The following is a 15,502-nucleotide window of genomic DNA, read 5'->3' as shown; positions in this document are numbered from 1 at the left end:
AGCTGGAAAGATGATTTTGATAAATTACTTGTTAGAACACCTGATTTGCTCTTCTGGAGTCAATGTAGTTTGTTTTTCTCAATAACCATAGAAGTAATAGGGTAAAGTAAAGACATTAAGTGGATTTTTTGCTACAGCACTTCTGTCAAAATATGATTAAAATGAGTTAAGATGATAATGGATTTTCTACTAAAAGCAAAGACCAAAAAAGTCAAAATAGCAATCCCAATTTTAGATTTGATAAATCAAAATAGCACATAGCAGAGGATGGTTTTGATCCATCGACCTCTGGGTTATGGGCCCAGCACGCTTCTGCTGCGCCACTCTGCTGCTCATGGAAGTGCTTAGAACTCAAGAAGGGTTGATTCATCACAAGAACATGGCAATGTGTTCCATTTAATTAACGAAAAATCCTAAAATAACTGTCCAGATTAGAGACAATCTTTCTTTGCAGTTGTTTGTTTATGTCTCATATAGGGTCTCTGTGGCGCAATTGGTTAGCGCGTTCGGCTGTTTACCGGAAGGTTGGTGGTTCAATCCCACCCAGGGACGAGAATCTTCTATTAGTCAAATTTTGGGGAATTTTAGGTAGAGAAGTCAACATGTCTAACTACCTATTTTATGGTAGGGTTCAAGACTTTCTCTGAAACAATTATCTCTAAAGTGAGTTTAATTTGATTTAAGCCAATTTATTCAACAATTAGAAAATACCTGAAGGTTAATGTTGTTCCTGGTGATATCTAATCAGCAGAATGCAACCTAGCAGCATTTTTAAGTGAAAGCCTGTGTTATGTTATAACCAGGTGTTATCTTATCAGTACAAAGGTAAGGAATTAAGAAAAACTTTTTGAAGTTTGAAGATTTTTCTTACAAAATCATTGTCTTATTGCATCACCAAAGTGTAAACTGGAAAGATGATTTTGATAAATTACTTGTTTGAACACCTGATTTGCTCTTCTCTAGTCAATGTAGTTTGTTTTTCTCAATAACCATAGAAGTAATAGGGTAAAGTAAAGACATTATGTGGATTTTTTGCTACAGCACTTCTGTCAAAATATGATTTAAATGAGTTAAGATGATAATGGATTTTCTACTATAAGCAAAGACCAAAAAAGTCAAAATAGCAATCCCAATTTTAGATTTGATAAATGAAAACAGCACATAGCAGAGTTTCGATCCATCGACCTCTGGGTTATGGGCCCAGCACGCTTCCGCTGCGCCACTCTGCTGCTCATGGAAGTGCTAAGAACTCAAGGAGGGTTGATTCATCTCAAGAACATGGCAATGTGTTCCTTTTAAATAACGAAAAATCCTAAAATAACTGTCCAGATTAGAGACTTTATAAACTTTGGCAAGGAAACTTTCCAGATCAATCTTTCTTAGGTGTTGTTTGTTTATGTATCACATAGGGTCTCTGTGGCGCAATTGGTTAGCGCGTTCGGCTGTTAACCGGAAGGTTGGTGGTTCAATCCCACCCAGGGACGAGAATCTTCTATTAGTCAAATTTTGGGGAATTTTAGGTAGAGAAGTCAACATGTCAAACTACCTTTTTTATGGTAGGGTTCAAGACTTTCTCTGAAACAATTATCTCTAAAGTGAGTTTAATTTGATTTAAGCCAATTTATTCAACATTTACAAAATACCTGAAGGTTAATGTTGTTCCTGGTGATATGTAATCAGCAGAATGCAACCTAGCAGCATTTTTAAGTGAAAGCCTGTGTTATGTTAAAACCAGGTCTTATCTTATCAGTACAAAGGTAAGGAATTAAGAAAAACTTTTTGAAGTTTGAAGATTTTTCTTACAAAATCATTGTCTTATTGCATCACCAAAGTGTAAGCTGGAAAGATGATTTTGATAAATTACTTGTTAGAACACCTGATTTGCTCTTCTGGAGTCAATGTAGTTTGTTTTTCTCAATAACCATAGAAGTAATAGGGTAAAGTAAAGACATTAAGTGGATTTTTTGCTACAGCACTTCTGTCAAAATATGATTAAAATGAGTTAAGATGATAATGGATTTTCTACTAAAAGCAAAGACCAAAAAAGTCAAAATAGCAATCCCAATTTTAGATTTGATAAATCAAAATAGCACATAGCAGAGGATGGTTTTGATCCATCGACCTCTGGGTTATGGGCACAGCATGCTTCTGCTGCGCCACTCTGCTGCTCATGGAAGTGCTTAGAACTCAAGAAGGGTTGATTCATCACAAGAACATGGCAATGTGTTCCATTTAATTAACGAAAAATCCTAAAATAACTGTCCAGATTAGAGACTTTATAAACTTTGGCAAGGAAACTTTCCAGATCAATCTTTCTTTGCAGTTGTTTGTTTATGTCTCATATAGGGTCTCTGTGGCGCAATTGGTTAGCGTGTTCGGCTGTTAACCGGAAAGTTGGTGGTTCAATACCACCCAGGGACGAGAATCTTCTATTAGTCAAATTTTGGGGAATTTTAGGTAGAGAAGTCAACATGTCAAACTACCTTTTTTATGGTAGGGTTCAAGACTTTCTCTGAAACAATTATCTCTAAAGTGAGTTTAATTTGATTTAAGCCAATTTATTCAACATTTACAAAATACCTTAAGGTTAATGTTGTTCCTGGTGATATCTAATCAGCAGAATGCAACCTAGCAGCATTTTTAAGTGAAAGCCTGTGTTATGTTAAAAACAGGTCTTATCTTATCAGTACAAAGGTAAGGAATTAAGAAAAACTTTTTGAAGTTTGAAGATTTTTCTTACAAAATCATTGTCTTATTGCATCACCAAAGTGTAAGCTGGAAAGATGATTTTGATAAATTACTTGTTAGAACACCTGATTTGCTCTTCTGGAGTCAATGTAGTTTGTTTTTCTCAATAACCATAGAAGTAATAGGGTAAAGTAAAGACATTAAGTGGATTTTTTGCTACAGCACTTCTGTCAAAATATGATTAAAATGAGTTAAGATGATAATGGATTTTCTACTAAAAGCAAAGACCAAAAAAGTCAAAATAGCAATCCAATTTTAGATTTGATAAATCAAAATAGCACATAGCAGAGGACGGTTTTGATCCATCGACCTCTGGGTTATGGGCCCAGCACGCTTCTGCTGCGCCACTCTGCTGCTCATGGAAGTGCTTAGAACTCAAGAAGGGTTGATTCATCACAAGAACATGGCAATGTGTTCCATTTAATTAACGAAAAATCCTAAAATAACTGTCCAGATTAGAGACTTTATAAACTTTGGCAAGGAAACTTTCCAGATCAATCTTTCTTTGCAGTTGTTTGTTTATGTCTCATATAGGGTCTCTGTGGCGCAATTGGTTAGCGTGTTCGGCTGTTAACCGGAAAGTTGGTGGTTCAATACCACCCAGGGACGAGAATCTTCTATTAGTCAAATTTTGGGGAATTTTAGGTAGAGAAGTCAACATGTCTAACTACCTATTTTATGGTAGTGTTCAAGACTTTCTCTGAAACAATTATCTCTAAAGTGAGTTTAATTTGATTTAAGCCAATTTATTCAACAATTAGAAAATACCTGAAGGTTAATGTTGTTCCTGGTGATATCTAATCAGCAGAATGCAACCTAGCAGCATTTTTAAGTGAAAGCCTGTGTTATGTTATAACCCGGTGTTATCTTATCAGTACAAAGGTAAGGAATTAAGAAAAACTTTTTGAAGTTTGAAGATTTTTCTTACAAAATCATTGTCTTTTTGCATCACCAAAGTGTAAGCTGGAAAGATGATTTTGATAATTTACTTGTTAGAACACCTGATTTGCTCTTCTGGAGTCAATGTAGTTTGTTTTTCTCAATAACCATAGAAGTAATAGGGTAAAGTAAAGACATTATGTGCATTTTTTGCTACAGCACTTCTGTCAAAATACGAATTAAATGAGTTAAGATGATTATGGATTTTCTACTACATGCAAAGACCAAAAAAGTCAAAATAGCAATCCCAATTTTAGATTTGATAAATGAAAATAGCACATAGCAGAGGATGGTTTCGATCCATCGACCTCTGGGTTATGGGCCCAGCAAGCTTCCGCTGCGCCACTCTGCTGCTCATGGAAGTGCTTAGAACTCAAGAAGGGTTGATTCATCTCAAGAACATGGCAATGTGTTCCTTTTAATTGTCGAAAAATCCTAAAATAACTGTCCAGATTAGAGACTTTATAAACTTTGGCAAGGAAACTTTCCAGATCAATCTTTCTTTGCAGTTGTTTGTTTATGTCTCATATAGGGTCTCTGTGGCGCAATTGGTTAGCGTGTTCGGCTGTTAACCAGAAAGTTGGTGGTTCAATACCACCCAGGGACGAGAATCTTCTATTAGTCAAATTTTGGGGAATTTTAGGTAGAGAAGTCAACATGTCTAACTACCTATTTTATGGTAGGGTTCAAGACTTTCTCTGAAACAATTATCTCTAAAGTGAGTTTAATTTGATTTAAGCCAATTTATTCAACAATTAGAAAATACCTGAAGGTTAATGTTGTTCCTGGTGATATCTAATCAGCAGAATGCAACCTAGCAGCATTTTTAAGTGAAAGCCTGTGTTATGTTAAAACCAGGTCTTATCTTATCAGTACAAAGGTAAGGAATTAAGAAAAACTTTTTGAAGTTTGAAGATTTTTCTTACAAAATCATTGTCTTATTGCATCACCAAAGTGTAAGCTGGAAAGATGATTTTGATAAATTACTTGTTAGAACACCTGATTTGCTCTTCTGGAGTCAATGTAGTTTGTTTTTCTCAATAACCATAGAAGTAATAGGGTAAAGTAAAGACATTAAGTGGATTTTTTGCTACAGCACTTCTGTCAAAATATGATTAAAATGAGTTAAGATGATAATGGATTTTCTACTAAAAGCAAAGACCAAAAAAGTCAAAATAGCAATCCCATTTTTAGATTTGATAAATGAAAATAGCACATAGCAGAGGATGGTTTCGATCCATCGACCTCTGGGTTATGGGCCCAGCACACTTCCGCTGTGCCACTCTGCTGCTCATGGAAGTGCTTAGAACTCAAGAAGGGTTGATTCATCACAAGAACATGGCAATGTGTTCCTTTTAATTAACGAAAAATCCTAAAATAACTATCCAGATTAGAGACTTTATAAACTTTGGCAAGGAAACGTTCCAGATCAATGTTTCTTAGCTGCTGTTTGTTTATGTCTCATATAGGGTTTCTGTGGCGCAATTGGTTAGCGCGTTCGGCTGTTAACTGGAATGTTGGTGGTTCAATCCCACCCAGGGACGAGAATATTCTATTAATCAAGTTTTGGGGATTTTTAGGTAGAGAAGTCAACATGTCAAACTACCTATTTTAAGGAAGGGTTCAAGAATTTCTCTGAAACAATTATCTCTAAAGTGAGTTTAATTTGATTTAAGCCAATTTATTCAACATTTACAAAATACCTGAAGGTTAATGTTGTTCCTGGTGATATCTAATCAGCAGAATGCAACCTAGCAGCATTTTTAAGTGAAAGCCTGTGTTATGTTATAACCAGGTGTTATCTTATAAGTACAAAGGTAAGGAATTAAGAAAAACTTTTTGAAGTTTGAAGATTTTTCTTACAAAATCATTGTCTTATTGCATCACCAAAGTGTAAGCTGGAAAGATGATTTTGATAAATTACTTGTTAGAACACCTGATTTGCTCTTCTGGAGTCAATGTAGTTTGTTTTTCTCAATAACCATAGAAGTAATAGGGTAAAGTAAAGACATTAAGTGGATTTTTTGCTACAGCACTTCTGTCAAAATATGATTAAAATGAGTTAAGATGATAATGGATTTTCTACTAAAAGCAAAGACCAAAAAAGTCAAAATAGCAATCCCAATTTTAGATTTGATAAATCAAAATAGCACATAGCAGAGGATGGTTTTGATCCATCGACCTCTGGGTTATGGGCCCAGCACGCTTCTGCTGCGCCACTCTGCTGCTCATGGAAGTGCTTAGAACTCAAGAAGGGTTGATTCATCACAAGAACATGGCAATGTGTTCCATTTAATTAACGAAAAATCCTAAAATAACTGTCCAGATTAGAGACAATCTTTCTTTGCAGTTGTTTGTTTATGTCTCATATAGGGTCTCTGTGGCGCAATTGGTTAGCACGTTCGGCTGTTTACCGGAAGGTTGGTGGTTCAATCCCACCCAGGGACGAGAATCTTCTATTAGTCAAATTTTGGGGAATTTTAGGTAGAGAAGTCAACATGTCTAACTACCTATTTTATGGTAGGGTTCAAGACTTTCTCTGAAACAATTATCTCTAAAGTGAGTTTAATTTGATTTAAGCCAATTTATTCAACAATTAGAAAATACCTGAAGGTTAATGTTGTTCCTGGTGATATCTAATCAGCAGAATGCAACCTAGCAGCATTTTTAAGTGAAAGCCTGTGTTATGTTATAACCAGGTCTTATCTTATCAGTACAAAGGTAAGGAATTAAGAAAAACTTTTTGAAGTTTGAAGATTTTTCTTACAAAATCATTGTCTTATTGCATCACCAAAGTGTAAACTGGAAAGATGATTTTGATAAATTACTTGTTTGAACACCTGATTTGCTCTTCTCTAGTCAATGTAGTTTGTTTTTCTCAATAACCATAGAAGTAATAGGGTAAAGTAAAGACATTATGTGGATTTTTTGCTACAGCACTTCTGTCAAAATATGATTTAAATGAGTTAAGATGATAATGGATTTTCTACTATAAGCAAAGACCAAAAAAGTCAAAATAGCAATCCCAATTTTAGATTTGATAAATGAAAACAGCACATAGCAGAGTTTCGATCCATCGACCTCTGGGTTATGGGCCCAGCACGCTTCCGCTGCGCCACTCTGCTGCTCATGGAAGTGCTAAGAACTCAAGGAGGGTTGATTCATCTCAAGAACATGGCAATGTGTTCCTTTTAAATAACGAAAAATCCTAAAATAACTGTCCAGATTAGAGACTTTATAAACTTTGGCAAGGAAACTTTCCAGATCAATCTTTCTTAGGTGTTGTTTGTTTATGTATCACATAGGGCCTCTGTGGCGCAATTGGTTAGCGCGTTCGGCTGTTAACCGGAAGGTTGGTGGTTCAATCCCACCCAGGGACGAGAATCTTCTATTAGTCAAATTTTGGGGAATTTTAGGTAGAGAAGTCAACATGTCAAACTACCTTTTTTATGGTAGGGTTCAAGACTTTCTCTGAAACAATTATCTCTAAAGTGAGTTTAATTTGATTTAAGCCAATTTATTCAACATTTACAAAATACCTGAAGGTTAATGTTGTTCCTGGTGATATGTAATCAGCAGAATGCAACCTAGCAGCATTTTTAAGTGAAAGCCTGTGTTATGTTAAAACCAGGTCTTATCTTATCAGTACAAAGGTAAGGAATTAAGAAAAACTTTTTGAAGTTTGAAGATTTTTCTTACAAAATCATTGTCTTATTGCATCACCAAAGTGTAAGCTGGAAAGATGATTTTGATAAATTACTTGTTAGAACACCTGATTTGCTCTTCTGGAGTCAATGTAGTTTGTTTTTCTCAATAACCATAGAAGTAATAGGGTAAAGTAAAGACATTAAGTGGATTTTTTGCTACAGCACTTCTGTCAAAATATGATTAAAATGAGTTAAGATGATAATGGATTTTCTACTAAAAGCAAAGACCAAAAAAGTCAAAATAGCAATCCCAATTTTAGATTTGATAAATCAAAATAGCACATAGCAGAGGATGGTTTTGATCCATCGACCTCTGGGTTATGGGCACAGCATGCTTCTGCTGCGCCACTCTGCTGCTCATGGAAGTGCTTAGAACTCAAGAAGGGTTGATTCATCACAAGAACATGGCAATGTGTTCCATTTAATTAACGAAAAATCCTAAAATAACTGTCCAGATTAGAGACTTTATAAACTTTGGCAAGGAAACTTTCCAGATCAATCTTTCTTTGCAGTTGTTTGTTTATGTCTCATATAGGGTCTCTGTGGCGCAATTGGTTAGCGTGTTCGGCTGTTAACCGGAAAGTTGGTGGTTCAATACCACCCAGGGACGAGAATCTTCTATTAGTCAAATTTTGGGGAATTTTAGGTAGAGAAGTCAACATGTCAAACTACCTTTTTTATGGTAGGGTTCAAGACTTTCTCTGAAACAATTATCTCTAAAGTGAGTTTAATTTGATTTAAGCCAATTTATTCAACATTTACAAAATACCTTAAGGTTAATGTTGTTCCTGGTGATATCTAATCAGCAGAATGCAACCTAGCAGCATTTTTAAGTGAAAGCCTGTGTTATGTTAAAACCAGGTCTTATCTTATCAGTACAAAGGTAAGGAATTAAGAAAAACTTTTTGAAGTTTGAAGATTTTTCTTACAAAATCATTGTCTTATTGCATCACCAAAGTGTAAGCTGGAAAGATGATTTTGATAAATTACTTGTTAGAACACCTGATTTGCTCTTCTGGAGTCAATGTAGTTTGTTTTTCTCAATAACCATAGAAGTAATAGGGTAAAGTAAAGACATTAAGTGGATTTTTTGCTACAGCACTTCTGTCAAAATATGATTAAAATGAGTTAAGATGATAATGGATTTTCTACTATAAGCAAAGACCAAAAAAGTCAAAATAGCAATCCCAAGTTTAGATTTGATAAATCAAAATAGCACATAGCAGAGGATGGTTTTGATCCATCGACCTCTGGGTTATGGGCCCAGCACGCTTCTGCTGCGCCACTCTGCTGCTCATGGAAGTGCTTAGAACTCAAGAAGGGTTGATTCATCACAAGAACATGGCAATGTGTTCCATTTAATTAACGAAAAATCCTAAAATAACTGTCCAGATTAGAGACTTTATAAACTTTGGCAATGAAACTTTCCAGATCAATCTTTCTTTGCAGTTGTTTGTTTATGTCTCATATAGGGTCTCTGTGGCGCAATTGGTTAGCGTGTTCGGCTGTTAACCGGAAAGTTGGTGGTTCAATACCACCCAGGGACGAGAATCTTCTATTAGTCAAATTTTGGGGAATTTTAGGTAGAGAAGTCAACATGTCTAACTACCTATTTTATGGTAGTGTTCAAGACTTTCTCTGAAACAATTATCTCTAAAGTGAGTTTAATTTGATTTAAGCCAATTTATTCAACAATTAGAAAATACCTGAAGGTTAATGTTGTTCCTGGTGATATCTAATCAGCAGAATGCAACCTAGCAGCATTTTTAAGTGAAAGCCTGTGTTATGTTATAACCCGGTGTTATCTTATCAGTACAAAGGTAAGGAATTAAGAAAAACTTTTTGAAGTTTGAAGATTTTTCTTACAAAATCATTGTCTTTTTGCATCACCAAAGTGTAAGCTGGAAAGATGATTTTGATAATTTACTTGTTAGAACACCTGATTTGCTCTTCTGGAGTCAATGTAGTTTGTTTTTCTCAATAACCATAGAAGTAATAGGGTAAAGTAAAGACATTATGTGCATTTTTTGCTACAGCACTTCTGTCAAAATACGAATTAAATGAGTTAAGATGATTATGGATTTTCTACTACAAGCAAAGACCAAAAAAGTCAAAATAGCAATCCCAATTTTAGATTTGATAAATGAAAATAGCACATAGCAGAGGATGGTTTCGATCCATCGACCTCTGGGATATGGGCCCAGCAAGCTTCCGCTGCGCCACTCTGCTGCTCATGGAAGTGCTTAGAACTCAAGAAGGGTTGATTCATCTCAAGAACATGGCAATGTGTTCCTTTTAATTGTCGAAAAATCCTAAAATAACTGTCCAGATTAGAGACTTTATAAACTTTGGCAAGGAAACTTTCCAGATCAATCTTTCTTTGCAGTTGTTTGTTTATGTCTCATATAGGGTCTCTGTGGCGCAATTGGTTAGCGTGTTCGGCTGTTAACCAGAAAGTTGGTGGTTCAATACCACCCAGGGACGAGAATCTTCTATTAGTCAAATTTTGGGGAATTTTAGGTAGAGAAGTCAACATGTCTAACTACCTATTTTATGGTAGGGTTCAAGACTTTCTCTGAAACAATTATCTCTAAAGTGAGTTTAATTTGATTTAAGCCAATTTATTCAACAATTAGAAAATACCTGAAGGTTAATGTTGTTCCTGGTGATATCTAATCAGCAGAATGCAACCTAGCAGCATTTTTAAGTGAAAGCCTGTGTTATGTTAAAACCAGGTCTTATCTTATCAGTACAAAGGTAAGGAATTAAGAAAAACTTTTTGAAGTTTGAAGATTTTTCTTACAAAATCATTGTCTTATTGCATCACCAAAGTGTAAGCTGGAAAGATGATTTTGATAAATTACTTGTTAGAACACCTGATTTGCTCTTCTGGAGTCAATGTAGTTTGTTTTTCTCAATAACCATAGAAGTAATAGGGTAAAGTAAAGACATTAAGTGGATTTTTTGCTACAGCACTTCTGTCAAAATATGATTAAAATGAGTTAAGATGATAATGGATTTTCTACTAAAAGCAAAGACCAAAAAAGTCAAAATAGCAATCCCATTTTTAGATTTGATAAATGAAAATAGCACATAGCAGAGGATGGTTTCGATCCATCGACCTCTGGGTTATGGGCCCAGCACACTTCCGCTGTGCCACTCTGCTGCTCATGGAAGTGCTTAGAACTCAAGAAGGGTTGATTCATCGCAAGAACATGGCAATGTGTTCCTTTTAATTAACGAAAAATCCTAAAATAACTATCCAGATTAGAGACTTTATAAACTTTGGCAAGGAAACGTTCCAGATCAATGTTTCTTAGCTGCTGTTTGTTTATGTCTCATATAGGGTTTCTGTGGCGCAATTGGTTAGCGCGTTCGGCTGTTAACTGGAATGTTGGTGGTTCAATCCCACCCAGGGACGAGAATATTCTATTAATCAAGTTTTGGGGATTTTTAGGTAGAGAAGTCAACATGTCAAACTACCTATTTTAAGGAAGGGTTCAAGACTTTCTCTGAAACAATTATCTCTAAAGTGAGTTTAATTTGATTTAAGCCAATTTATTCAACATTTACAAAATACCTGAAGGTTAATGTTGTTCCTGGTGATATCTAATCAGCAGAATGCAACCTAGCAGCATTTTTAAGTGAAAGCCTGTGTTATGTTATAACCAGGTGTTATCTTATAAGTACAAAGGTAAGGAATTAAGAAAAACTTTTTGAAGTTTGAAGATTTTTCTTACAAAATCATTGTCTTATTGCATCACCAAAGTGTAAGCTGGAAAGATGATTTTGATAAATTACTTGTTAGAACACCTGATTTGCTCTTCTGGAGTCAATGTAGTTTGTTTTTCTCAATAACCATAGAAGTAATAGGGTAAAGTAAAGACATTAAGTGGATTTTTTGCTACAGCACTTCTGTCAAAATATGATTAAAATGAGTTAAGATGATAATGGATTTTCTACTAAAAGCAAAGACCAAAAAAGTCAAAATAGCAATCCCAATTTTAGATTTGATAAATCAAAATAGCACATAGCAGAGGATGGTTTTGATCCATCGACCTCTGGGTTATGGGCCCAGCACGCTTCTGCTGCGCCACTCTGCTGCTCATGGAAGTGCTTAGAACTCAAGAAGGGTTGATTCATCACAAGAACATGGCAATGTGTTCCATTTAATTAACGAAAAATCCTAAAATAACTGTCCAGATTAGAGACTTTATAAACTTTGGCAAGGAAACTTTCCAGATCAATCTTTCTTTGCAGTTGTTTGTTTATGTCTCATATAGGGTCTCTGTGGCGCAATTGGTTAGCGTGTTCGGCTGTTAACCGGAAAGTTGGTGGTTCAATACCACCCAGGGACGAGAATCTTCTATTAGTCAAATTTTGGGGAATTTTAGGTAGAGAAGTCAACATGTCTAACTACCTATTTTATGGTAGTGTTCAAGACTTTCTCTGAAACAATTATCTCTAAAGTGAGTTTAATTTGATTTAAGCCAATTTATTCAACAATTAGAAAATACCTGAAGGTTAATGTTGTTCCTGGTGATATCTAATCAGCAGAATGCAACCTAGCAGCATTTTTAAGTGAAAGCCTGTGTTATGTTATAACCCGGTGTTATCTTATCAGTACAAAGGTAAGGAATTAAGAAAAACTTTTTGAAGTTTGAAGATTTTTCTTACAAAATCATTGTCTTTTTGCATCACCAAAGTGTAAGCTGGAAAGATGATTTTGATAATTTACTTGTTAGAACACCTGATTTGCTCTTCTGGAGTCAATGTAGTTTGTTTTTCTCAATAACCATAGAAGTAATAGGGTAAAGTAAAGACATTATGTGCATTTTTTGCTACAGCACTTCTGTCAAAATACGAATTAAATGAGTTAAGATGATTATGGATTTTCTACTACAAGCAAAGACCAAAAAAGTCAAAATAGCAATCCCAATTTTAGATTTGATAAATGAAAATAGCACATAGCAGAGGATGGTTTCGATCCATCGACCTCTGGGTTATGGGCCCAGCAAGCTTCCGCTGCGCCACTCTGCTGCTCATGGAAGTGCTTAGAACTCAAGAAGGGTTGATTCATCTAAAGAACATGGCAATGTGTTCCTTTTAATTAACGAAAAATCCTAAAATAACTGTCCAGATTAGAGACTTTATAAACTTTGGCAAGGAAACTTTCCAGATCAATCTTTCTTTGCAGTTGTTTGTTTATGTCTCATATAGGGTCTCTGTGGCGCAATTGGTTAGCGTGTTCGGCTGTTAACCAGAAAGTTGGTGGTTCAATACCACCCAGGGACGAGAATCTTCTATTAGTCAAATTTTGGGGAATTTTAGGTAGAGAAGTCAACATGTCTAACTACCTATTTTATGGTAGGGTTCAAGACTTTCTCTGAAACAATTATCTCTAAAGTGAGTTTAATTTGATTTAAGCCAATTTATTCAACAATTAGAAAATACCTGAAGGTTAATGTTGTTCCTGGTGATATCTAATCAGCAGAATGCAACCTAGCAGCATTTTTAAGTGAAAGCCTGTGTTATGTTAAAACCAGGTCTTATCTTATCAGTACAAAGGTAAGGAATTAAGAAAAACTTTTTGAAGTTTGAAGATTTTTCTTACAAAATCATTGTCTTATTGCATCACCAAAGTGTAAGCTGGAAAGATGATTTTGATAAATTACTTGTTAGAACACCTGATTTGCTCTTCTGGAGTCAATGTAGTTTGTTTTTCTCAATAACCATAGAAGTAATAGGGTAAAGTAAAGACATTAAGTGGATTTTTTGCTACAGCACTTCTGTCAAAATATGATTAAAATGAGTTAAGATGATAATGGATTTTCTACTAAAAGCAAAGACCAAAAAAGTCAAAATAGCAATCCCAATTTTAGATTTGATAAATCAAAATAGCACATAGCAGAGGATGGTTTTAATCCATCGACCTCTGGGTTATGGGCCCAGCACGCTTCTGCTGCGCCACTCTGCTGCTCATGGAAGTGCTTAGAACTCAAGAAGGGTTGATTCATCACAAGAACATGGCAATGTGTTCCATTTAATTAACGAAAAATCCTAAAATAACTGTCCAGATTAGAGACTTTATAAACTTTGGCAAGGAAACTTTCCAGATCAATCTTTCTTTGCAGTTGTTTGTTTATGTCTCATATAGGGTCTCTGTGGCGCAATTGGTTAGCGTGTTCGGCTGTTAACCGGAAAGTTGGTGGTTCAATACCACCCAGGGACGAGAATCTTCTATTAGTCAAATTTTGGGGAATTTTAAGTAGAGAAGTCAACATGTCTAACTACCTATTTTATGGTAGGGTTCAAGACTTTCTCTGAAACAATTATCTCTAAAGTGAGTTTAATTTGATTTAAGCCAATTTATTCAACAATTAGAAAATACCTGAAGGTTAATGTTGTTCCTGGTGATATCTAATCAGCAGAATGCAACCTAGCAGCATTTTTAAGTGAAAGCCTGTGTTATGTTATAACCAGGTGTTATCTTATCAGTACAAAGGTAAGGAATTAAGAAAAACTTTTTGAAGTTTGAAGATTTTTCTTACAAAATCATTGTCTTTTTGCATCACCAAAGTGTAAGCTGGAAAGATGATTTTGATAAATTACTTGTTAGAACACCTGATTTGCTCTTCTGGAGTCAATGTAGTTTGTTTTTCTCAATAACCATAGAAGTAATAGGGTAAAGTAAAGACATTATGTGCATTTTTTGCTACAGCACTTCTGTCAAAATACGAATTAAATGAGTTAAGATGATAATGGATTTTCTACTACAAGCAAAGACCAAAAAAGTCAAAATAGCAATCCCAATTTTAGATTTGATAAATGAAAATAGCACATAGCAGAGGATGGTTTCGATCCATCGACCTCTGGGTTATGGGCCCAGCAAGCTTCCGCTGCGCCACTCTGCTGCTCATGGAAGTGCTTAGAACTCAAGAAGGGTTGATTCATCTCAAGAACATGGCAATGTGTTCCTTTTAATTAACGAAAAATCCTAAAATAACTGTCCAGATTAGAGACTTTATAAACTTTGGCAAGGAAACTTTCCAGATCAATCTTTCTTAGGTGTTGTTTGTTTATGTATCACATAGGGTCTCTGTGGCGCAATTGGTTAGCGCGTTCGGCTGTTAACCGGAAGGTTGGTGGTTCAATCCCACCCAGGGACGAGAATCTTCTATTAGTCAAATTTTGGGGAATTTTAGGTAGAGAAGTCAACATGTCAAACTACCTTTTTTATGGTAGGGTTCAAGACTTTCTCTGAAACAATTATCTCTAAAGTGAGTTTAATTTGATTTAAGCCAATTTATTCAACATTTAGAAAATACCTGAAGGTTAATGTTGTTCCTGGTGATATCTAATCAGCAGAATGCAACCTAGCAGCATTTTTAAGTGAAAGCCTGTGTTATGTTAAAACCAGGTCTTATCTTATCAGTACAAAGGTAAGGAATTAAGAAAAACTTTTTGAAGTTTGAAGATTTTTCTTACAAAATCATTGTCTTATTGCATCACCAAAGTGTAAGCTGGAAAGATGATTTTGATAAATTACTTGTTAGAACACCTGATTTGCTCTTCTGGAGTCAATGTAGTTTGTTTTTCTCAATAACCATAGAAGTAATAGGGTAAAGTAAAGACATTAAGTGGATTTTTTGCTACAGCACTTCTGTCAAAATATGATTAAAATGAGTTAAGATGATAATGGATTTTCTACTAAAAGCAAAGACCAAAAAAGTCAAAATAGCAATCCCATTTTTAGATTTGATAAATGAAAATAGCACATAGCAGAGGATGGTTTCGATCCATCGACCTCTGGGTTATGGGCCCAGCACACTTCCGCTGTGCCACTCTGCTGCTCATGGAAGTGCTTAGAACTCAAGAAGGGTTGATTCATCACAAGAAAATGGCAATGTGTTCCTTTTAATTAACGAAAAATCCTAAAATAACTATCCAGATTAGAGACTTTATAAACTTTGGCAAGGAAACGTTCCAGATCAATGTTTCTTAGCTGCTGTTTGTTTATGTCTCATATAGGGTTTCTGTGGCGCAATTGGTTAGCGCGTTCGGCTGTTAACTGGAATGTTGGTGGTTCAATCCCACCCAGGGACGAG

At 35.3% G+C, this 15,502-nt stretch overlaps 4 non-coding genes across 4 annotated transcripts; all 4 read left to right on the top strand.

Moving 5' to 3' along the window:
• Positions 1-478: 478 nt before the first annotated feature.
• TRNAN-GUU (transfer RNA asparagine (anticodon GUU)) lies at positions 479-552 on the top strand. The gene has a single exon. It is a non-coding gene; the product is annotated as a tRNA-Asn (tRNA).
• Positions 553-1,410: 858 nt separating this feature from the next.
• On the top strand, positions 1,411-1,484 carry TRNAN-GUU (transfer RNA asparagine (anticodon GUU)). Its single transcript has one exon. It is a non-coding gene; the product is annotated as a tRNA-Asn (tRNA).
• Positions 1,485-6,993: 5,509 nt separating this feature from the next.
• On the top strand, positions 6,994-7,067 carry TRNAN-GUU (transfer RNA asparagine (anticodon GUU)). Its single transcript has one exon. It is a non-coding gene; the product is annotated as a tRNA-Asn (tRNA).
• A 7,422-nt stretch (positions 7,068-14,489) lies between these two features.
• Positions 14,490-14,563, top strand: TRNAN-GUU (transfer RNA asparagine (anticodon GUU)). The gene has a single exon. It is a non-coding gene; the product is annotated as a tRNA-Asn (tRNA).
• The last annotated feature ends 939 nt before the right edge of the window (positions 14,564-15,502 follow it).

Source organism: Taudactylus pleione, unplaced genomic scaffold (assembly GCF_031769625.1).
Source record: "Taudactylus pleione unplaced genomic scaffold, aTauple2 ptg000134l, whole genome shotgun sequence".
NCBI lineage: Eukaryota > Metazoa > Chordata > Amphibia > Anura > Myobatrachidae > Taudactylus > Taudactylus pleione.
The sequence above is the reverse complement of the archived record's forward strand: the minus strand, read 5'-3'. Positions and strand labels throughout refer to the sequence as shown.